This window comes from Lolium perenne, chromosome 3 (genome assembly GCF_019359855.2).
Source record: "Lolium perenne isolate Kyuss_39 chromosome 3, Kyuss_2.0, whole genome shotgun sequence".
Lineage (NCBI taxonomy): Eukaryota > Viridiplantae > Streptophyta > Magnoliopsida > Poales > Poaceae > Lolium > Lolium perenne.
The window spans coordinates 44,881,344-44,904,537 of record NC_067246.2 but is presented as its reverse complement, the minus strand read 5'-3'; the positions used below and the strand labels follow the sequence as shown (position 1 = coordinate 44,904,537).

The 23,194-nt window shown below is 47.8% G+C and overlaps 1 long non-coding RNA gene across 1 annotated transcript in view; it reads left to right on the top strand.

The window, feature by feature from the left end:
• The first annotated feature begins 1,910 nt into the window (after positions 1-1,910).
• The window catches only part of LOC139837515 (uncharacterized), a 101,825-nt gene continuing 80,541 nt past the window's right edge, over positions 1,911-23,194 (top strand). The window contains exon 1 of the long non-coding RNA XR_011754000.1: positions 1,911-2,022. This is a non-coding gene — a long non-coding RNA (uncharacterized lncRNA). The remainder of the gene's footprint in view (positions 2,023-23,194) is intronic.

Here is a 23,194-nt window from a genome sequence, read left to right as displayed (position 1 = left end):
CTCCGGGACTCCCCCGTCCATCGCCTCCACGGTGCGGCGACACCTATGGAGGTAAGATCCATGCCACCTTCTTCTTTTTGCTGGCTCTAGGATGCGAAGTGAGCCTCTGCTTTTACTCTCTGAAGTCTTGGACTGCTGAATGACAAACACTGAACAGTAACGTGCCCTGCTCTAAGCTCTGCAATTTCATGAACTAATTCCAGAATGCAATACCTATTGTTGCTGGAGCCGACGAAACTTGCATTTTCACTCCCTTTACTCTAGTACCAGAGGGCGTCGCCGGCAAAGCCCCTCCCTCGCCGTCGCCAGAGGGCGTCACCGGGCAAAGCTCCGGGGGCGCCATCGGCGGCGGGGCCTCCTCTCCCTCTCGCTTGACGGTGGCGGTGCGGGCCGGCGCGTTGGCAGGGGCGGCGCTTCTGCGCAGGAGGCGACGGCGCTCAACCATGGAGCGAGGTCTGTGCGGCTCCGGCGGGGTGGCGGCGCGGCTAGCCTCTTACTTATTTTCTATTTACTTTATGCACTTTATATTTATCGCGAATTTTATGTCCAAAAACACCAAAACCGTTACTTTACTATTACTGTTTTCTTGTCGTTTCTGCTAACCAATACCTTCAGCTTCTCGTGGGTTGGACAACCTTTCTTATTAAAAAGTACTACAATTGATCTCCTGTATTTGGGAGCCATCAGCTAGCACCGCAAATCTTCTTCCTCCATGCCAGTTTGCCGATGCGGAGGATCTTTGGTCTAAGTGTGGCATTCCACACTGATGGCAATCGATCCAAGTGGTGTAGTCCGTGGTGTCGACCATTGTGGATGTGACTGGAGATCTTCCCTTACCTGCGGTATAGAAGACATGACTCGATTGAGTTTTACAATTTTAGTGTAGGTCTTTCTTGTAAAAGTTGAGAAATATTTTGTTACTTCGCTATTTCTCCGGGGTCCTCTTTGTAAATTATCCTTGCGTGTTATGCCAGTGCTGTGGAACGAAGAAAGCTGATGCTCGGCTTGGTGTAGCTATGACGGTGGTTGCCATCACGTCTACTTCGGCCATTGCTGCGACGGTTTTCGGCACGGCAACGACTTCGTCTCCATCGACAACTTCTTCGATGCACACAATGGTGGTTGATGGGTCGGTTGCTACTGCGACATCACTGACCCGTGTCCACTCTTCGCTGTCGGGTATGCTTCGAGATTCGGAGCTTGTCTCGCCTTGCACGCCTCATTCGACTTGTCATCCTTCGTGGATGGGTTCACTCCTATTCGCTGAAGTGGACGACATGGTGTGGCTGCGGACGGTGCTTCGGCGACAGACGAGGATTCGATGTAGAAAGCTATGCGTCGCAAGGCGGCTCATAATTTGGACTCGCATGGTACGAAAATTTCATCCAAGTCTTTTCTTTCTTTTTCATCTCCATCCGTTTTGTCGAAGCTCAATAATGTCGGTGCTAGGTTGGGTAGTAATAATAAAGAGACAGATGTTTCAACTAGTGTCTTCAGGTGTATGGAATTTGACTGTCTTATGGTTATTCCTAAAGCTCCGTCCGTGTTGAATACCACCTATCCAGATGAGGAGGAAGCGATTGCCGCATCAGATGGTTAGCTTCTATCTCATTTAGTTGGTGAAGTGTCGGAGGTCGGTTTGGATGACGACGGTCTATACTCTTTGTACTAGACCATAATGGCGCGCCTTGCTGCGCCCGTCCTTTTTTGATAGAATGATAGGATTGAATATGCCGATTGCATGAAACATAGAAGTCGAGTTCATATAAACTTACGAACATACTTGTCAGAAAATTATCAAAGTGGGAACTTTAGTCAGTTTGAAAAGAAAAGAGGTATACGTGATGCACTAATGTAAATGTTTTTTTTTACATTATTTTAAATGAATGCATGTCCAATTTTGCAGACCAGTGACATTTATGATATCACATTTTCTCACATTTGATTTGCTACTACAGATATAAAGGCCGGAGTGATTTGGGAGATAAGAAGCAAATTGTTGTGTCCTTCATCAAGTGAAAGGTATTTCGCCTATAGCTCATGGTTTAAATAGCAATGTATATTTAGGATTTTGTGTGGGGATTGATGTTGTGATGCAATTCATGTGCATGATCTCCTGCACTTTACTTCCAAAGCAAGGTGAATTAAGGCCATGCTTCGAGATTCGGTCACAGTAAGCTTTGCGTGTTAACCCACTATAAGTAACATCAGAACAAGTTATGTCAACGGATAATAGTGATTGCCTTTGCAAAGCAACAACTTCGAGCCAAGCAACCCCAATATACTTCCCAAACAACCGTTCCGATAGCGAAATACAACAGGCAATGAGCTCTGCCTAATAATATTGTATACAAATTATTTTATACAGTTTGATAAGTTGTTTTCTAATTTATCAGTATATAGTTCAGTGTGAAATGACCTCAATAGAAGCTGGTGAAAATTATATGTGCTTAACTAATCATTGCATTCCAGTAGGGAAGAGCGAATAGAATTTATCAATAACTGCAATTTTACATAAAAATATTCAATTTGATGAAAACCGAGTACTACATCCATTTAATATATGAAGGAGGGTACATATATCTAATTGATAGTTGTATTGTCTCGGCGGGTACACTTTATGGTGAAGTCCTTTCAGTTCAAATTGACCCTAAACTATGAAAGAAGTGCCAGAATAATAATGACTTTAACAAGGTTAAGGTTCCATATATCTGCAAGCTGGATAATAGGCCAGATATGATGCTTGATTTGAGATATGGTATGGAAAACCCTAAACATGGACCAGTACATCTTGGATTCACGGGGTGGTAGGGACTAGGGTTCTACCGGGTCTAGGGCGGAGATTGTAAGGGTGGAAGTGAGGGCGGAGAAGTTGGAGAGCTCGGCGCCGGCGGCTGGGCGCCGTCGCGGAGGAAGGAGGCGGCGGCTAGGGTTGGTGTGGCGGGGCGCAGGGGTCTCCCGTCTCCCTTCAGGAGACGAGGCAGTAATGATACTGAATATTGTCTGCTTAATCTCGAAGGGGTACAAGTGTTTATATAGGAGGACGGCCTCCTCTAAACCCTAATTTACTTGGGCTAAGCCCCTAATTTACTTGGGCTAAGCCCACAACTAGCCACTAGTGGGCTTCCTCCCCGCCTTCTAAAACAGCTCGTCCTCGAGCTGAACTTCTGGAAACTGCTGGCAGAGATCTTCAAGCTTCTCCCAAGTCGCCTCGTCCTCTGGCAAGCCTGTCCAATGCACCAAGACGTGACAAACACCACGGCGTTGCTGGGCCTTCAACACGTGAGCCACACTCGCCGGGGCAGGCTCGAGACGCCCATCCAAAGTAGGTGGAAGAGCTGGTGGTGCATAAGGAGGGTCGCCCCGGTAGGCCTTCAGGAGGCCGACGTTGAAGACGTCGTGGAGGCGCGAGCCCGCAGGCAACTCAAGGCGGTAGGCGAGCTTGCCGATGCGCTCCAGCACACGGAAAGGACCGGCATAACGAGGTCCCAACTTGCGCCTGGAGCGCGGGTCCAAGGACTGGGTCGTCCGGTGAAGAAGGCGTAGCCAGACCCAGTCGCCCACCGCAAACTCCGCCTCGCGATGGTGTGCATCATAGTACCTCCTGGCCAGCTGCTGAGCCTGAAGAAGTCGTTGGCGCGCCTCAGCCAGTATCTCGTCGCGGGTACGCAGCAGGTCATCCGCCGTCTCAGTACGGGCCGTGCCAGACGCATAGGGAAGCATCGCCGGTGGTGGCCTCCCGTAGAACACCTCAAAGGGAGTAGCGTGCAGCGCGGAGTGGTAGGACGTGTTGTAGCAGTACTCGGCCCACGCGAGCCAGTCCACCCAATCTCGTGGACGATCCCCGGTGATGCAGCGCATGTACATGGCGATGATCTTGTTGACGACCTCGGACTGGCCGTCCGTCTGAGGATGAAACGCCGTGCTCATGCGGAGCTTCACGCCCGCCAACCCAAAGAGGTCCCTCCAGACGTGACCCGTGAACACAGGATCACGGTCACTGACGATGGAGGACGGAAACCCGTGGAGACGAACGATGCCGTCGAAGAAGGCGCGTGCCACGGACGCCGCCGTATAGGGATGGCCGAGGGCGATGAAGTGCGCGTACTTGGAGAAGCGGTCAACCACCGTGAGAATGACGGACTTGCCGCCAACCTTCGGCAGCCCCTCGATGAAGTCCATGGAGATGTCCGCCCACACCTGGGACGGCACGTCCAGCGGCTGCAGCAAGCCCGCCGGACGGAGCGTCTCTGTCTTTTTCCGCTGGCATGTAACACACGCCCGCACCCAGTCTCGCACCAGGGCGCCATCCCCTGGAATGTAAAAATCAGCGCGGAGACGGTGCACGGTCTTCTGGACGCCCACGTGACCTGCAGAATGCGCCAAGGACAAGGCTGGGTGGCGCAGGTCTCCATGATCCGGCACGAAGATGCGGCGTCCATGGAGGAGTATTCCCTCGTCCAGGCGCCATGGCGCGGCCAGTTCGCCGTCGGCCAGGCGCTGGCGCAGCTGCTGCGCATTGATGTCTACGCTCGCTTCTATTCTTGTAGACAGTGTTGGGCCTCCAAGAGCAGAGGTTTGTAGAACAGCAGCAAGTTTCCCTTAAGTGGATCACCCAAGGTTTATCGAACTCAGGGAGGAAGAGGTCAAATATATCCCTCTCAAGCAACCGTGCAACCACAATACAAGAAGTCTCTTGTGTCCCCAACACACCTAATACACTTGTCAGATGTATAGGTGCACTAGTTCGGCGAAGAGATAGTGAAATACAGGTGGTATGAATGTATATGAGCAGTAGTAACGGCACCAGAAAAGTGCTTGCTGGCGTGCAGTTGATGTGGGAGATATTGCACGAAGTACAGATGCAGTAGAACAGTAAACAAGCGATGATTGCAGTATTTGGAAACAAGGCCTAGGGATCATACTTTCACTAGTGGACACTCTTAACATTGATCACATAATAAAACCACTCTACACTCTCTTGTTGGATGATGAACACCACTAATTGTGTAGGGCTACAAGAGCACCTCAATACCGGAGTTAACAAGCTCCACAACATTCGATATTCATATTTAATTAACCTTAGAGTGCATGATAGATCAACACAACTATACCAAGTACTAACATAGCATGCACACTGTCACCATCACACTATGAAAGGAGGAATAGATCACATCAATACCATCATAGTAATAGTTAACTTCATAATCTACAAGAGATCACAATCATAAACTACGCCAAGTACTACATGATGCACACACTGTCACCATTACATCATGGAGGAGGAATAGAATATTTTAATAACATCACTAGAGTAGCACATAGATGAATAGTGATACAAAACTCATATGAATCTCAATCATGTAAGGCAGCTCATGAGATCATTGTATTGAAGTACATAGGAGAGAGATTAACCACATAGCTACCGGTACAGCCCTTAGCCTCGATGGAGAACTACTCCCTCCTCATGGGAGACAGCAGCGTTGATGAACATGGCGGTGGTGTCGATGGAGATGCCTTCCGGGGGCACTTCCCCGTCCCGGCGGCGTGCGAAACGAGAGACTCCGTCCCCGCATCTTGGCTTCGCGATGGCGGCGGCTCTGGAAGGTTTCTCGTACCGTGGCTTATTCGTATCGAAGATTTAGTTCAGGGACCTTTAAATAGGCGAAGAGGCGGCGTCAGAAGGGGTCTGGGGCCACCAGACACTAGGGCGGCGCCCCCCTGGGCCCCGCCGCCACCATGTGTGGGCCCCCTGTGGCCCTCCTCTGGTGACTCTCGGGTGTTCTGGAAGCTTCGTGGAATTATAAAATGCTGGGCGTTGATTTCGTCCAATTCCGAGAATATTTCTTTACTAGGATTTCTGAAACCAAAAACAGCAGAAAACAGGAACTGGCACTTCGGCATCTCGTCAATAGGTTAGTTCCGGAAAATGCATAATAATGACATAAAGTGTGAACAAAACATGTAGGTATTGTCATAAAACAAGCATGGAACATAAGAAATTATCGATACGTCGGAGACGTATCACGCATCCGCAGCCGTGGCCGTAGCTCGGCGAACCTCGTCGATGAAGGCGAAAGATGGCCCGGAGTGGATGCAGAGGGCTGCACCGACTGTGGGCGCGTCCGTAGTGTCGTCAACGTCTCGGCGGGGCAGGGCGTCGGCGACTGTGTTGAGGCGGCCGGGGCGGTACTCGACGGTGAAGTCGAAGCCGAAGAGCTTGCTGATCCACTGGTGTTGCGGCACGGTGGAGAGGCGTTGATCCAGCAAGAACTTCAGGCTGTAGTGGTCCGTGCGCACATGGAATGTCCGGCCCCAAAGATACGCCCGCTGCTGGCGCACCGCCCGACCAGCCCGATCACTCGCGCTCATATGCGGCGAGCTTGTGGTGGCGCGCGGCGAAGGGGCGACTGAAGAAGGCGAGTGGACCCTCGCCCTGGTGAAGGACGGCGCCGAAGCCAATGCCGGAGGCGTCGCAGTCCAACATGAACGGCTCGTCGAAGTCCGGCATCTGAAGAACGGGACCCATCGTGAGTGCCCGCTGCAGGGCGGCGAAGGCCGTGGCCGCCTCCTCGTCCCAGGAGAAGGCGTCGCGGCGAAGCAGACGCGTGAGGGGCGCGGCGATGAGGCCGAAGTCCTGGATGTATCGCCGGTAGTATCCTGCGAGGCCCAAAAATCCGCGAAGAGCTCGCGGCGACTGGGGCGTCGGCCAGGCGGCGACGGCAGCGACCTTGTCCGCGTCCATCGTGACACCATCGGTGGAGATGACGTGGCCCAAGTACGCGACGGAGGTCGTGCCAAACGAGCACTTCGTGCGCTTGAGATGAAGAAAATGCGCTCGAAGCTCGTTGAAGATGATGGCCACGTGCAGCAGGTGCTCCGCCCAGGATGCGCTGTAGATCAAAATATCATCAAAGAAAACAAGCACAAAGCGGCGTAAGTAGGGGCTGAGCACGTCGTTCATCAGGGCCTGGAAGGTCGCCGGTGCGTTGGAGAGGCCGAATGTTGACGCGTAAAGCACACGCCCGTTGGGAACCCCAAGTGGAAGGTGTGATGCGTACAGCAGCAAGTTTCCCTCAGTAAGAAACCAAGGTTTATCGAACCAGTAGGAGTCAAGAAGCACGTTGAAGGTTGTTGATGGCGGAGTGTAGTGCGGCGCAACACCAGGGATTTCGGTGCCAACGTGGAACCTGCACAACACAATCCAAGTACTTTGCCCCAACTTAACAGTGAGGTTGTCAATCTCACCGGCTTGCTGTGACAAAGGATTAGATGTATAGTGTGGAAGATGATGTTTGCAAAGAACAGTAAGAACAAGTATTGCAGTAGATTGTATTCGATGTAAAAGAATGGACCGGGGTCCACAGTTCACTAGTGGTGTCTCTTCGATAAGAATTAGCATGTTTGGTGAACAAATTATAGTTGGGCAATTGACAAATAGAGAGGGCATGACAATGCACATACATATTATGATGAGTAGTGTGGAATTCAATTGGGCATTACGACAAAGTACATAGACCGCTATCCAGCATGCATCTATGCCTAAAAAGTCCACCTTCAGGTTATCATCCGAACCCCTTCCAGTATTAAGTTGCAAACAACAGACAATTGCATTAAGTATGGTGCGTAATGTAATCAACAAATACATCCTTAGACATAGCATTGATGTTTTATCCCTAGTAGCAACATCACATCCACAACCTTAGAACTTTCTGTCACTGTCCCAGATTTAATGGAGGCATGAACCCACTATCGAGCATAAATACTCCCTCTTGGAGTTACAAGTATCAACTTGGCCAGAGCCTCTACTAGCAACGGAGAGCATGCAAGATCATAAACAACAAATAGATAATAGATTGATAATCAACATAACATAGTATTCCATATTCATCGGATCCCAACAAACGCAACATGTAGCATTACAGATAGATGATCTTGATCATGTTAGGCAGCTCACAAGATCCAACAATGATAGCACATGAGGAGAAGACAACCATCTAGCTACTGCTATGGACCCATAGTCCAGGGGTGAACTACTCACACATCAATCCGGAGGCGATCGTGGCGATGAAGAGTCCTCCGGGAGATGATTCCCCTCTACGGCAGGCTGCCGGAGGCGATCTCCTGAATCCCCCGAGATGGGATTGGCAGTGGCGGCGTCTCTGGAAGGTTTTTCGTATCGTGGCTCTCGGTACTGGAACTATTATCGACGAAGGCTTAAGTAGGCGGAAGGGTAGGTCAGGCACACGCTAGGGCCGCGCGGCCCAAGCCCTGGCCGCGCCGCCCTGTTGTGTGGGTGCCTCGTCGCCCCACTTCGTCTCCCTTTCGGACTTCTGGAAGCTTCGTGGAAAAATAAAATCCTGGGCGTTGATTTCGTCCAATTCCGAGAATATTTTCTTACTAGGATTTCTGAAACCAAAAACAGCAGAAAACAGCAACTGGCTCTTCGACATCTCGTCAATAGGTTAGTGCCGGAAAATGCATAAATATGACATAAAGTATGTATAAAACATGTGAGTATCATCAATAAAGTAGCATGGAACATAAGAAATTATAGATACGTTTGAGACGTATCAAGCATCCCCAAGCTTAGTTCCTACTCGTCCTCGAGTAGGTAAACGATAACAAAGATAATTTCTGAAGTGACATGCTATCATAATCTTGATCAATACTATTGTAAGCATATGTAATGAATGCAGCGATTCGAAGCAATGGTAAAGATAATGAGTAAACAACTGAATCATATAGCAAAGACTTTTCATGAATAGTACTTTCAAGACAAGCATCAATAAGTCTTGCATAAGAGTTAACTCATAAAGCAATAGATTCAAAGTAAAAGCATTGAAACAACACAAAGGAAGATATAAGTTTCAGCAGTTGCTTTCAACTTGTAACATGTATATCTCATGGATAGTTGTCAACATAAAGCAATATAACAAGTGCAATAGGTAAACATGTAAGAATCAATGCACACAGTTGACACAAGTGTTTGCTTCTAAGATAGAAAGAAGTAGGTAAACTGACTCAACATAAAAGTAAAAGAATGGCCCTTCGCAGAGGGAAGCATGGATTGCTATATTTGTCCTAGAGCTTTTATTTTGAAAACAAGAACAATTTTGTCAACGGTAGTAATAAAGCATATGTGTTATGTATAATATATCCTATAAGTTGCAAGCCTCATGCATAGATTACCAATAGTGCCCGCACCTCGTCCTAATTAGCTTGGATTTACATGGATTATCATTGCATAACATATGTTTTAACCAAGTGTCACAAAGGGGTACCTCTATGCCGCCTGTACAAAGGTCTAAGGAGAAAGCTCGCATTGGATTTCTCGCTTTTGATTATTCTCAACTTACACATCCATACCGGGACAACATAGACAACAGATAATGGACTCCTCTTTAATGCATAAGCATTCAATAACAGATAATATTCTCATAAAAGATTGAGGTTTGTTGTCCAAACTGAAACTTCCACCATGGATCATGACTTTAGTTAGCGGCTCAATGTTCTTCTCTAACAATATGCATACTCAAACCATTTGATCATGATAAATCACCCTTACTTCAGATAAGACGAACATGCATAGCAACTCACATGATATTCAACAAAGAAATAGTTGATGGCGTCCCCAGGAACATGGTTATCGCTCAACAAGCAACTTATTAAGAGATAGAACACATAAGTATATATTCAATACCACAATAGTTTTTAAGCTATTTGTCCCATGAGCTATATATTGCAAAGACAAAGAATGGAATTTTAAAGGTAGCACTCAAGCAATTTACTTTGGAATGGCAGAGAAATACCATGTAGTAGGTAGGTATGGTGGACACAAATGGCATAGTTTTTAGCTCAAGGATTTTGGATGCACGAGAAGTAATCCCTCTCAATATAAGGTTTAGGCTAGCAAGGTTGTTTGAAGCAAACACAAGTATGAACCGGTACAGCAAAACTCACATAAGAACATATTGCAAGCATTATAAGACTCTACACTGTCTTCCTTGTTGTTCAAACCCTCACCAGAAAATATCTAGACTTAGAGAGACCAATTATGCAAACCAAATTTTAACAAGCTCTACAGTATTTCTTCACTAATAGGTGCAATTTATATGATGCAAGAGCTTAAACATGAGCACAACATTTGCCAAGTATCAAATTATTCAAGACATTGTACTAATTACCACATGTAGCATTTTCTGTTTCCAACCATATAACAATGAACGAAGCAGTTTCAACCTTCACCATGAACATTAAGGATAAAGCAAAGAACACATGTGTTCATAAGCAACAGCGGAGCGTGTCTCTCTCCCACACAATGAATGCTAGGATCCAATTTTATTCAAACAAAATAAAAATAAAACATAAAGACGCTCCAAGTAAAGCACATAAGATGTGGCCGAATAAAAATATAGTTTCACTAGAGGAACCTGATAATGTTGTCGATGAAGAAGGGGATGCCTTGTGCATCCCCAAGCTTAGATGCTTGAGTCTTCTTGAAATATGCAGGGATGAACCACGGGGGCATCCCCAAGCTTAGAGCTTTCACTCTCCTTGATCATATTGTATCATCCTCCTCTCTTGATCCTTGAAAACTTCCTCCAGACCAAACTCGAAACAAACTCATTAGAGGGTTAGTGCATAATCAAAAATTCACATATTCAGAGGTGACATAATCATTCTTAACACTTCTGGACATTGCACAAAGCTACTGAAAGTCAATGGAACAAAGAAATCCATCAAGCATAGCAAAACAGGCAATGCGAAATAAAAGGCAGAATCTGTCAAACAGAACAGTCCGTAAAGACGAATTTTTCTGGGGCACCAGACTTGCTCAAATGAGAAAACTCAAAACTAATGAAAGTTGCGTACATATCTGAGGATCACGCACATAAATTGGCATAGTTTTCTGAGTTACCTACAGACGTAGTGACTCAATTTCGTGACAGCAAGAAAACTGTTTCTGCGCAGTAATCCAAATCTAGTATCAACTTTATCATCAAAGACTTTACTTGGCACAACAATGCAATAAAATAAAGATAAGGAGAGGTTGCTACAGTAGTAACAACTTCCAAGACTCAAATATAAAACAAAAGTGCTGTAGTAAAATCATGGGTTGTCTCCCATAAGCGCTTTTCTTTAACGCCTTTCAGCTAGGCGCAGAAAGTGTGTATCAAGTATTATCAAGAGATGAAGCATCAAAATCATAGTTTTTTCTAATAATAGAATCAAAAGGTAACTTCATTCTCTTTCTAGGGAAGTGTTCCATACCTTTCTTGAGAGGAAATTGATATTTAATATTACCTTCCTTCATATCAATAGTAGCACCAACAGTTCGAAGAAAAGGTCTTCCCAATATAATGGGACAAGATGCATTGCATTCAATATCCAAGACAACAAAATCAACGGGGACAAGGTTATTGTTAACAGTAATGCGAACATTATCAATCCTCCCCAAAGGTTTCTTTGTAGAATTATCAGCAAGATTAACATCCAAATAACAATTTTTCAATGGTGGCAAGTCAAGCATATTATAGATTTTCTTAGGCATAACGGAAATACTTGCACCAAGATCACATAAAGCATTACAATCAAAATCATTGACCTTCATCTTAATGATGGGCTTCCAACCATCCTCTAACTTTCTAGAAATAGAAGTTTCAAGTTTTAGTTTCTCTTCTCTAGCTTTTATGAGAGCATTTGTAATATGTTTTGTAAAGGCCAAATTTATAGCACTAGCATTAGGACTTTTAGCAAGTTTTTGTAAGAACTTTATAACTTCAGAGATGTGACAATCATCAAAATCTAAACCATTATGATCTAAAGCAATGGGATCATTGTCCCCAATATTTTGAAAAATTTCAGCAGTTTTATCACACGCAGTTTCAGCAGTTTTAGCAGTTTCAGGCAGTTTTGCTCGCTTTGCATTAGGAGTAGAAACATTGCCAACACCAATTATTTTACCATTGATAGTAGGAGGTGTAGCAACATGTAAAGCATTATCATTGCTAGTGGTCGTAATAGTCCAAACTTTAGCTACATTATTCTCTTTAACAGTTTCTTCTTTTTCCCACCTAGCACGCAATTCAGCCATCAATCTAATATTCTCATTAATTCGAACTTGGATGACGTTTGATGTAGTAGCAATTTTATTATCATTATCCTTAGGTTTAGCAGCCATTTTATTAATTAAAGAAGATTGTGACTGAGACAAGTATGAGATTCGATTTTCAGCATTTGAAAGTTTAGTTTGCAAACCAGAAACTTCCATATTCAGATTTTCAAGTTGATTCCCTATATTTTTCAACAAGGCAGATTGCTCATTCATAGTTTTAGTGAACAATTGATTTTGCTCATATTGTGATTGCATAAAGCTCTTAGTAGCTCTTTCAACTTCTAGCATCTTTTCCTCATTAGGCAAAACAGATCTACCGTAAGAATTACCATAACCATTACTATTATGAGAAGGATATGGCCTATAGTTGTTACTAGAATTATTCCGATAAGCACTGTTGTTGAAATTATTATTTTTAATGAAGTTCACATCAACATGTTCTTCTTGGGCAACCAATGAAGCTAACGGAACATTATTAGGATCAACATTACATCTACCATTCACAAGCATAGACATTATAGCATCAATCTTATCACTCAAGGAGGAGGTTTCTTCAACAGAATTTACCTTCGTACCTTGTGGAGCCCTTTCCGTGTGCCATTCAGAGTAATTAATCATCATATCATCAAGAAGCTTTGTTGCGGCGCCTAGAGTGATGGACATAAAAGTACCGCCAGCAGCTGAATCCAATAGGTTCCGTGAAGAAAAATTCAATCTTGCATAAAAGGTTTGGATGATCATCCAAGTAGTCAGTCCATGGGTAGGGCAATTTTTAACCAAAGATTTCATTCTTTCCCATGCTTGAGCAACATGCTCGTTATCCAATTGCTTAAAATTCATTATGCTACTTCTCAAAGATATAATTTTAGCAGGAGGATAATATCTACCAATGAAAGCATCCTTACATTTAGTCCATGAATCAATACTATTCTTAGGCAAAGATAGCAACCAATCTTTAGCTCTTCCTCTTAAGGAGAAAGGGAACAATTTTAATTTTATAATGTCACCATCTACATCCTTATACTTTTGCATCTCACATAGTTCAACAAAATTATTAAGATGGGCAAAGACATCATCGTAACTAACACCAGAAAATTGCTCTCTCATAACAAGATTCAGTAAAGCAGGTTTAATTTCAAAGAATTCTGCTGTAGTAGCAGGTGGAGCAATAGGTGTGCATAAGAAATCATTATTATTTGTGCTAGTGAAGTCACACAACTTAGTATTTTCAGGAGTATTCATTTTAGCAATAGTAAATAAGGCAAACTAGATAAAGTAAATGCAAGTAACTAATTTTTTTGTGTTTTTAATATGGAGAACGCAAACAAGATAGTAAATAAAGTAAAGCTAGCAACTAATTTTTTTGTATTTTGATATAAGAAAGCAAACAAAGCAGTAAATAAAATAAAGTAAAGCAAGACAAAAACAAAGTAAAGAGATTGGAAGTGGGAGACTCCCCTTGTAGCGTGTCTTGATCTCCCCGGCAACGGCGCCAGAAATTAGCTTGTTGACGCGTAAAGCACACGCCCGTTGGGAACCCAAAGTGGAAGGTGTGATGCATACAGCAGCAATTTTCCCTCAGTAAGAAACCAAGGTTTATCGAACCAGTAGGAGTCAAGAAGCACGTTGAAGGTTGTTGATGGCGGAGTGTAGTGCGGCGCAACACCAGGGATTCCGGCGCCAACGTGGAACCTGCACAACACAATCCAAGTACTTTGCCCCAACTTAAGAGTGAGGTTGTCAATCTCACCGGCTTGCTGTAACAAAGGATTAGATGTATAGTGTGGAAGATGATGTTTGCAAAGAACAGTAAGAACAAGTATTGCAGCAGATTGTATTCGATGTAAAAGAATGGACCGGGGTCCACAGTTCACTAGTGGTGTCTCTCCGATAAGAATTAGCATGTTGGGTGAACAAATTACAGTTGGGCAATTGACAAATAGAGAGGGCATGACAATGCACATACATATCATGATGAGTAGTGTGGAATTCAATTGGGCATTACGACAAAGTACATAGACCGCTATCCAGCATGCATCTATGCCTAAAAAGTCCACCTTCAGGTTATCATCCGAACCCCTTCCAGTATTAAGTTGCAAACAACAGACAATTGCATTAAGTATGGTGCGTAATGTAATCAACAAATACATCCTTAGACATAGCATTGATGTTTTATCCCTAGTAGCAACAGCACATCCACAACCTTAGAACTTTCTCACACGTCCTGCATTTAATGGAGGCATGAACTCACTATCGAGCATAAATACTCCCTCTTGGAGTTATAAGTATCAACTTGGCCAGAGCCTCTACTAGCAACGGAGAGCATGCAAGATCATAAACAACACATAGATAATAGATTGATAATCAACATAACATAGTATTCCATATTCATCGGATCCCAACAAACGCAACATGTAGCATTACAGATAGATGATCTTGATCATGTTAGGCAGCTCACAAGATCCAACAATGATAGCACATGAGGAGAAGACAACCATCTAGCTACTGCTATGGACCCATAGTCCAGGGGTGAACTACTCACACATCAATCCGGAGGCGATCATGGCGATGAAGAGTCCTCCGGGAGATGATTCCCCTCTCCGGTAGGGTGCCGGAGGCGATCTCCTGAATCCCCCGAGATGGGATTGGCGGCGGCGGCGTCTCTGGAAGGTTTTTCGTATCGTGGCTCTCGGTACTGGAACTATTATCGACGAAGGCTTAAGTAGGCGGAAGGGTAGGTCAGGGGGCGCCACGAGGGCCCTACACGCTAGGACGCGCCTACCTGTTGTGTGGGCGCCTCGTCGCCCCACTTCGTTTCCCTTTCGGACTTCTGGAAGCTTCGTGGAAAAATAAGATCCTGGGCGTTGATTTCGTCCAATTCCGAGAATATTTCCTTACTAGGATTTCTGAAACCAAAAACAGCAGAAAACAGCAACTGGCTCTTCGGCATCTCGTCAATAGGAAAATGCATAAATATGACATAAAGTATGTATAAAACATGTGAGTATCATCAATAAAGTAACATGGAACATAAGAAATTATAGATACGTTTGAGACGTATCACCGAACGGCATCACCAAAAACTCGTAGTGGCCATGGTGAGTGCGGAACGCCGTCTTGGCGATGTCGTCCGTGTGCATGCGCACCTGATGATAGCCCGAGCGCAAGTCGAGCTTGGTGAAGAAGCGCGCGCCATGCAGCTCGTCCAGGAGCTCATCCACGACGGGGATGGGGAACTTGTCCTTGGACGTGACGGTGTTGAGGGCGCGGAAGTCGATGCAGAAACGCCACGTGCCGTCGGTCTTGCGCACAAGGAGCACGGGGGCGCATAACGGTGACGTCGAGATCCGAATGATGCCCTATGCTAGCATGACCGCCACCTGGCGCTCGAGCTCGTCCTTCTGCAGCTGGGAGTAACGGTACGGCCGCACAACTACGGGTGCCGTGTTTGGCAGCAGGTGGATGCGGTGGTCACAGGGTCGCGAGGGTGGGAGGCCCTGCGGCTCGTCGAAGAGGTCGCCGTGCTGCTGCAGTAAGTCGGCCAGGAGCGGACGCGCCTCGTCTAGCACGGCGGCCATCAGGTGGAGCTGCGGGGATGTGCCAGTGCTTCCCACGCCCGTCCAGTGAACACGGCGGCCGCCCTCGCGCCAGAAGATGAGGGACAGCACGTCGAGGTCCCACAGGATGGGGCCTAAGGTGCTCAGGAAGTCGAGGCCGAGGATGAAGTCGTAGCAGCCCAAGTCGATGCCGACGCAGTCGATGGAGAATGGCTCGTCGCCCTCGAGCACGGGAACCTGTCGCGCCACGCCCTGGCAAGTAAGACGATCCCCGTTGGCGACGGTGACACTGTACTTCTCCGATCCCGCCGGTTGGAGAGCGAGGCGGCGCATGGCGGTGTTGCACAGGAAGTTGTGCGTGGAGCCCGTGTCCACCAGCGCAGTGAGACGCTCCCCATTGATCGTCACCGGGAGCAGCATCGTCTTTGCCGTCTTGATGCCCGCCATAGCATGAAGAGAGACGACGAAGGCGGACGCGTCGACTGGCGCGTAGGTCGTGACACCGGCCTCAGTGACGGTGGCGGCCGCGAGCTCGGCGGTGAGGGTATCAACGTCGGCATCGTCGACGGTCTCCAGGTAGAATAGGCGGGCGCACGTGTGGCCCAGTGCGTACTTCTCGTCGCAGCTGAAGCACAGCCCCTGGCGGCGGCGCTCAAGCTGCTCCGCAGCCGTCAGCCGCTTGAAGGGGCGAGTAGGCGCAGGAGGGCCTGCGGGCGCAGGGGCCAGCGCGGGGCACGGCGGGGCGGTGGGCGTCGGGGCGGGTCGGGGCGCGGGACGAGCGCTGCCACGTTGCGCGTAGACCTGCTGCATGGCGAGGGCGCGCTGCTCGTAGGCTCGTGCGTAGTACATGGCCGTCTGCAGGTCCGCCGGCTCGCGCATCTCGACGTCGACGCGGATATAGTCGGGGAGGCCGCCGACGAAGAGATCGGCGCGCTTCCGCGCCGAGACGCCCGGGGCATGGCACGCGAGCGCCTGAAAGCGGTCGGCGAAGTCCTGGACCGTGGTGGTGAAGGCGAGACGTCCCAGCTCGGCGAGGCGACTGCCGCGGAGGGTCGGCCCAAACCGCTGGAGGCACAGGTCGCGGAAACGCTCCCAGGGCGACATCCCGCCCTCGTCCTGCTCGAGGGCGTAGTACCAAGTCTGCGCGGCGCCCCGTAGGTGATAGGAGGCGAGCGGTCGGCGCTGAGCGTCCGCTGCCCCCGAAAAAACTGCTCACACTAGTTCAGCCAGTTCAGGGGGTCGGTGGCGCCATCGTAGGTGGCGAACTCCAGCTTGGTGAAGCGGGGCGGCTGCTGTGCTAGTGGCGGGACCTCGGGGGCGCCCTCCTGGCGGCCCGGGTTGAAGGACGTGCTCGCGGCAAAGGGGGCCGCAAACCCGCCAGGACCGCCAAAGGGGTGGGCGGGCTGCTGAACCGTCGTCCGCGCTGCAGTCTGAGTGTAGACGGGCGACGCGTCGATCCATGTGGGAATTGGCGAGGGCGATGGCGCCTGGCGGCCACCACGCGGGGCGGCCCGTGCTGGCGGCGGAGGCGGGCGGTGGGGGCGGCGGCGGAACGGCGGGCGGTGGGGGCGGCGGCGAACGGCGGGCGGTGGGGGCGGCGGTGGAACGGCGGCCGGTGGGGCGGCGGGTGCTGGCCGGCTTTCATCTCCGCGAGCTCGAAGCGGATGGCGCGAAGACCGTCGGCGAGGTCCGCCAAAGTGGCGGGCAGGAGGTCAAGGCCCGTGGTGGCGGCGGCGGCCCGGGCTCCGTTGGCGGCGGCGGCGGCCCCCTGCAGCGCGTGGGCGCCTGTCATGGCGGCGGGGGTGGCGGGGGTGGTGTTGGTGGCGGCGGCGGATGTGGCGGCGATGGGGTCGACGGGGGGGCTGTTGGAGCCCATGGGACCTAGGCAATCTGATACAAAAGTGGTAGGGACTAGGGTTCTACCGGCTCTAGGGCGGAGATTGTAAGGGTGGAAGTGAGGGCGGAGAGGTTGGAGAGCTCGGCGCCGGCGGCTGGGCACCGTCGCGGAGGAAGGAGGTGGCGGCTAGGGTTGGTGCGGCGGGGCGTAGGGGTCTCCCGTCTCCCTTCAGCAGACGAGACAGTAATGATACTGAATATTGTCTGCTTAATCTCGAAGGGGTACAAGTGTTTATATAGGAGGACGGCCTCCTCTAAACCCTAATTTACTTGGGCTAAGCCCCTAATTTACTTGGGCTAAGCCCACAACTAGCCACTAGTGGGCTTCCTGCGAGTATAGATCAGACCGACCATAACACGGGTGTCGTTGCCTAATCGACGGTGCCTCGGAGGAGGGATCCTCACGAGGGGGAGAAGAAGTAGGGGCCATAGGGCGGAGTGCACACGGGACGGTGGTACGCGATTTACCCAGCTTCGGAACACCTGCACGATGACAGGGCCTGCTGCTGCTTGTCTGGAATTATCTGGGCACTTTCGCGTTGTTACAATGAGTTGTGGTTGTCTTGCCTCTAGGGCTCCCGGGATCTGGCTTATAAAGGCGCACGGATCTAGGGTTTACATGGAGAGTCCTAGCCAGATTACAGGTTGCCTAACTACGGTACATTGTCTTGCCGTGTACGTCAAGGATCCACCCTCCCTTATACGTCGTACCGGATCCGGGTTCCTCATGGGCCTCCATGGATCCGGGTTCCTCCAAAGGTCGGTTGGATCCGGCTTCCCTCTCCTGGGCTGGACTTCATCCTTCAGGATCAACAGCAACTGGGCCGCCCGATGGGCCACATACCACATCACCAACTATGGGCCACCCGGGCTTGCCGGATCTAGGCACTGTCGATGGTACACCCATGAAGTATACCCACAACAGTAGCCCCCAGAGTTCTCCGAGTTTCCCTCTTGTTTCCGCCTTGCTAACGCCTTATGATCTCCGGCAATATCGGTAACGCGGAGAAACTTGAAGAACTCCAACTTCACATTTCTTCTTTCCCAACTTTTAGTCGGAAAACCCCCTCATCCTGCGGGACTTCATCCATTGACAGTACACAACATCTCTCCGGGTTACTCCCCTTCATGCGGACAAGAATTTGCTTATCTTTACGCCGTTACCTGGAATCTTAAAAGACTCAAATGGTTCCGCCAATTCTGGCGCCATTTTCGCGTGATTTGAGCGGTAAATTATCCTTAGCCATTTTTACCGTTTAGGGTTTCGACACGTGTCACGCATCCAATGGTGCGACGCTTGCGTTCCGACCACAGGATGCGGAGCACGAATCTCCTCCCACGGCCTATAAATATCGACCATCGACCCCTAATCTCCTCATTCACCCCCCCATTCACCTCTCTACGAAGCGCCGCCTCCGAGCTCTCCCTTCGCCGCGCCGGAGTCAACCGGAATCTCGCCGGAGTCACTTCGCCGCCGCGCAGTGTTCTTCCTATTCTTAACTTCAGCGAGCCACCGCGTAAAAATCTCGTCGCCGGCGACTCCGACCACCGCGGAAACCATTACGGTAAGCTCCCGAGCTTCGTCCTCGCGCCGTAGTTGGTAGGGATGAACTTTAGGACGTTGACGTTGGATCCAACTAAGGTATTTTTTCCGCCATTGTTTCTTCTTCAGATGTCTTCTACGACTCTGCCTCCAACTTCCGAGCCGATCATGGCAACCCCTATCTCCTCCGCCCATCCTCCCTTCGCCCCGGTTAAGCTGGATCCTTCCAAGGATTCCGGCAAGAACGTCGAGGGAACATCTGCTATCCCGGAGAAAACCTCCGGGGCGGATCAGGCGGAGCATAAGGTGGAAGAAATAGCCGCCAAAAAATCGAAGGCTCGTCAGCGAGATACTGAAGCCAAGGGGAAATGGTGGCCTTGCACCACCACTGAGATGGAGCTGCAGAACCTTGAGGTGGAAGGCTTCCTGAGGCCCGGATCCTGGCGAACAGTTCCGGGCTCTCCGGCTCCAGCCCCCCAGGATGGTGAAATGGTGTTGACCAAGGCACTGGTGGAGCGTGGCTTCTCCTTTCCGCCATCAGATTTCTTCTCGGAAATTTGAAGGCATGATACGTCTCCAACGTATCGATAATTTCTTATGTTCCATGCCACATTATTGATGTTATCTACATGTTTTATGCACACTTTATGTCATATTCGTGCATTTTCTGGAACTAACCTATTAACAAGATGCCGAAGTGCCGATTCTTGTTTTCTGCTGTTTTTGGTTTCAGAAATCCTAGTAACGAAATATTCTCGGAATTGGACGAAATCAACGCCCAGGGGCCTATTTTTCCACGAAGCTTCCAGAAGTCCGAAGACGAGACGAAGAGGGGCCACGGGGTGGCCAAACCCTAGGGCGGCACGGCCCTACCCCTGGCCGCGCCGGCCTATGGTGTGGGCCCCCCGTGCCGCCTCTTGACTTGCCCTTCCGCCTACTTAAAGCCTCTGTGACGAAACCCCCAGTACCGAGAGCCACGATACGGAAAACCTTACTGAGACGCCGCCGCCGCCGATCCCATCTCGGGGGATCCAGGAGATCGCCTCCGGCACCCTGCCGGAGAGGGGATTCATCTCCCGGAGGACTCTACGCCGCCATGGTCGCCTCCGGAGTGATGTGTGAGTAGTCTACCCCTGGACTATGGGTCCATAGCTGTAGCTAGATGGTTGTCTTCTCCCCATTGTGCTATCATTGTCGGATCTTGTGAGCTGCCTAACATGATCAAGATCATCTATCTGTAATTCTATATGTTGCGTTTGTTGGGATCCGATGAATAGAGAATACTTGTTATGTTGATTATCAAAGTTATATCTACGTGTTGTTTATGATCTTGCATGCTTTCCGTTACTAGTAGATGCTCTGGCCAAGTAGATGCTTGTAACTCCAAGAGGGAGTACTTATGCTCGATAGTGGGTTCATGCCTGCATTGACACCGGGACAAAGGATGTAAAGTTCTAAGGTTGTGTTGTCTTTGTTGCCACTAGGGATAAAACATTGATGCTATGTCTAAGGATGTAGTTGTTGATTACATTACGCACCATACTTAATGCAATTGTCTGTTGCTTTGCAACTTAATACTGGAAGGGGTTCGGATGATAACCTGAAGGTGGACTTTTTAGGCATAGATGCAGTTGGATGGCGGTCTATGTACTTTGTCGTAATGCCCAATTAAATCTCACTATACTCATCATGATATGTATGTGCATGGTCATGCCCTCTTTATTTGTCAATTGCCCAACTGTAATTTGTTCACCCAACATGTTGTTCGTCTTATGGGAGAGACACCTCTAGTGAACTGTGGACCCCGGTCCAATTCTCTTTACTGAAATACAATCTACTGCACATCGTTCTACTATTTTCTCGCAAACAATCATCTTCCACACAATACGGTTAATCCTTTGTTACATGCAAGCCGGTGAGATTGACAACCTCACTGCTTTCGTTGGGGCAAAGTACTTTGATTGTGTTGTGCAAATTCCACGTTGGCGCCGAATCTCTGGTGTTGCGCCGCACTACATCCCGCCGCCATCAACCTTCAACGTGCTTCTTGGCTCCTCCCTGGTTCGATAAACCTTGGTTTCTTTCGAGGGAAAACTTGTCACTGTGTGCATCATACCTTCCTCTTGGGGTTCCCAACGAACGTGTGAATTACACGCCATCAAGCATATTTTCTCGGGCGCCGTTGCCGGGGAGATCAAGACACGCTGCAAGGGGAGTCTCCACTTCTCAATCTCTTTACTTTGTTTTTGTCTTGCTTAGTTTTATTTACTACTTTGTTTGCTGCACTAAATCAAAATATAAAAAAATTAGTTGCTAGTTTTACTTTATTTGCTATCTTGTTTGCTATATCAAAAACACAAAAAAAATTAGTTACTTGCATTTACTTTATCTAGTTTGCTTTATTTATTGTCTTGCACTCTATATTAAAAATACAAAAAAAAATTAGTCACTTCTGTTACCATGTCTAGCTCTGAACCTGTTACTTCTTCGCCTGAAGAATTAGTCTTCACTTTCAAACAAGGGGATGAGGAGAGTTTTAAGGATGCTTGGTCTAGAATTTTTACTTCTTATCATAAAACTGAACCTCAAATGACTCTAAGTTTGCTCCTTAGTAATTTTTATTTTGGTCTTATGGTTCGTTATAGATATGCCTTGGATACTCTAGTGGGAGGAGATTTCCTTCATTGCAATGGGGATCAAGCTTTTAATGCCATAAAGAAGTTGGTTGCATCACATGATTCAGCTAATAACTTTGATTCAGCCCTCACTAGCATATATAGTAGATTAAACAATCTCGAGATAAGTACATCTCGTTTGAATGATAACTATTGCCACGTTCGTAATCGTCTTGAACAAGTTTTAGTGAATTCTAAACTCTCATTGTGGGATCCTGCTGTTAAAATTGTTATCGGTGATCGAACTCTCCATGCCTACTGTGATATTATGTATGAATTTTGCCTTATGCCTGAAAGTATTTATAAATCTTTAAAACTTTGGGGAGTTGATGAAGGAGGAGAAGAAATAACTCTCATTGATAACTCTACTATAATTCCTAAAGGAATAGCCGCAGTTGTGCATACAACCATTCTTGGAAGGACAATATCCATTGATTATCTTGTTATTGAAACAGGAAAACTCACACTCGGAAGATCCCTGCTGAAACTATTGGGAGCAGTCATTGATGTTGGAGAAGGCACTCTGAAATTCACCTCTATACCGGGGGGAAATCATATATTTCCTAAACCCAAGGGAAAGAAAAACAATAAGAAAGGTAAGGGTAAAGCCCAAGGTAAGGTTGACACACCATCTCTTGATAATACTTGATACACACTTTCTGCGCCTAGCTGAAAGGCGTTAAAGAAAAGCGCTTATGGGAGACAACCCATGTTTTTACCTACAGTACTTTGTTTTTATTTTGTGTCTTGGAAGTTGTTTACTACTGTAGCAACCTCTCCTTATCTTAGTTTTGTGTTTTGTTGTGCCAAGTAAAGCCGTTGATAGAAAAGTAAGTACTAGATTTGGATTAATGCGCAGTTCCAGATTTCTTTGCTGTCACGAATCTGGGTCCACCTCCCTGTAGGTAGCTCAGAAAATTAAGCCAATTTACGTGCATGATCCTCAGATATGTACGCAACTTTCATTCAATTTGAGCATTTTCATTTGAGCAAGTCTGGTGCCATTTTAAAATTCGTCAATACGAACTGTTCTGTTTTGACAGATTCTGCCTTTTATTTCGCATTGCCTCTTTTGCTATGTTGGATGAATTTCTTTGATCTACTAATGTCCAGTAGCATTATGCAATGTCCAGAAGTGTTAAGAATGATTGTGTCACCTCTGAATATGTCAATTTATATTGTGCACTAACCCTCTAATGAGTTGTTTCGAGTTTGGTGTGGAGGAAGTTTTCAAGGATCAAGAGAGGAGTATGATGCAACATGATCAAGGAGAGTGAAAGCTCTAAGCTTGGGGATGCCCCGGTGATTCACCCCAGCATATATCAAGAAGACTCAAGCGTCTAAGCTTGGGGATGCCCAAGGCATCCCCTTCTTCATCAACAAGATTATCAGGTTCCTCCCCTGA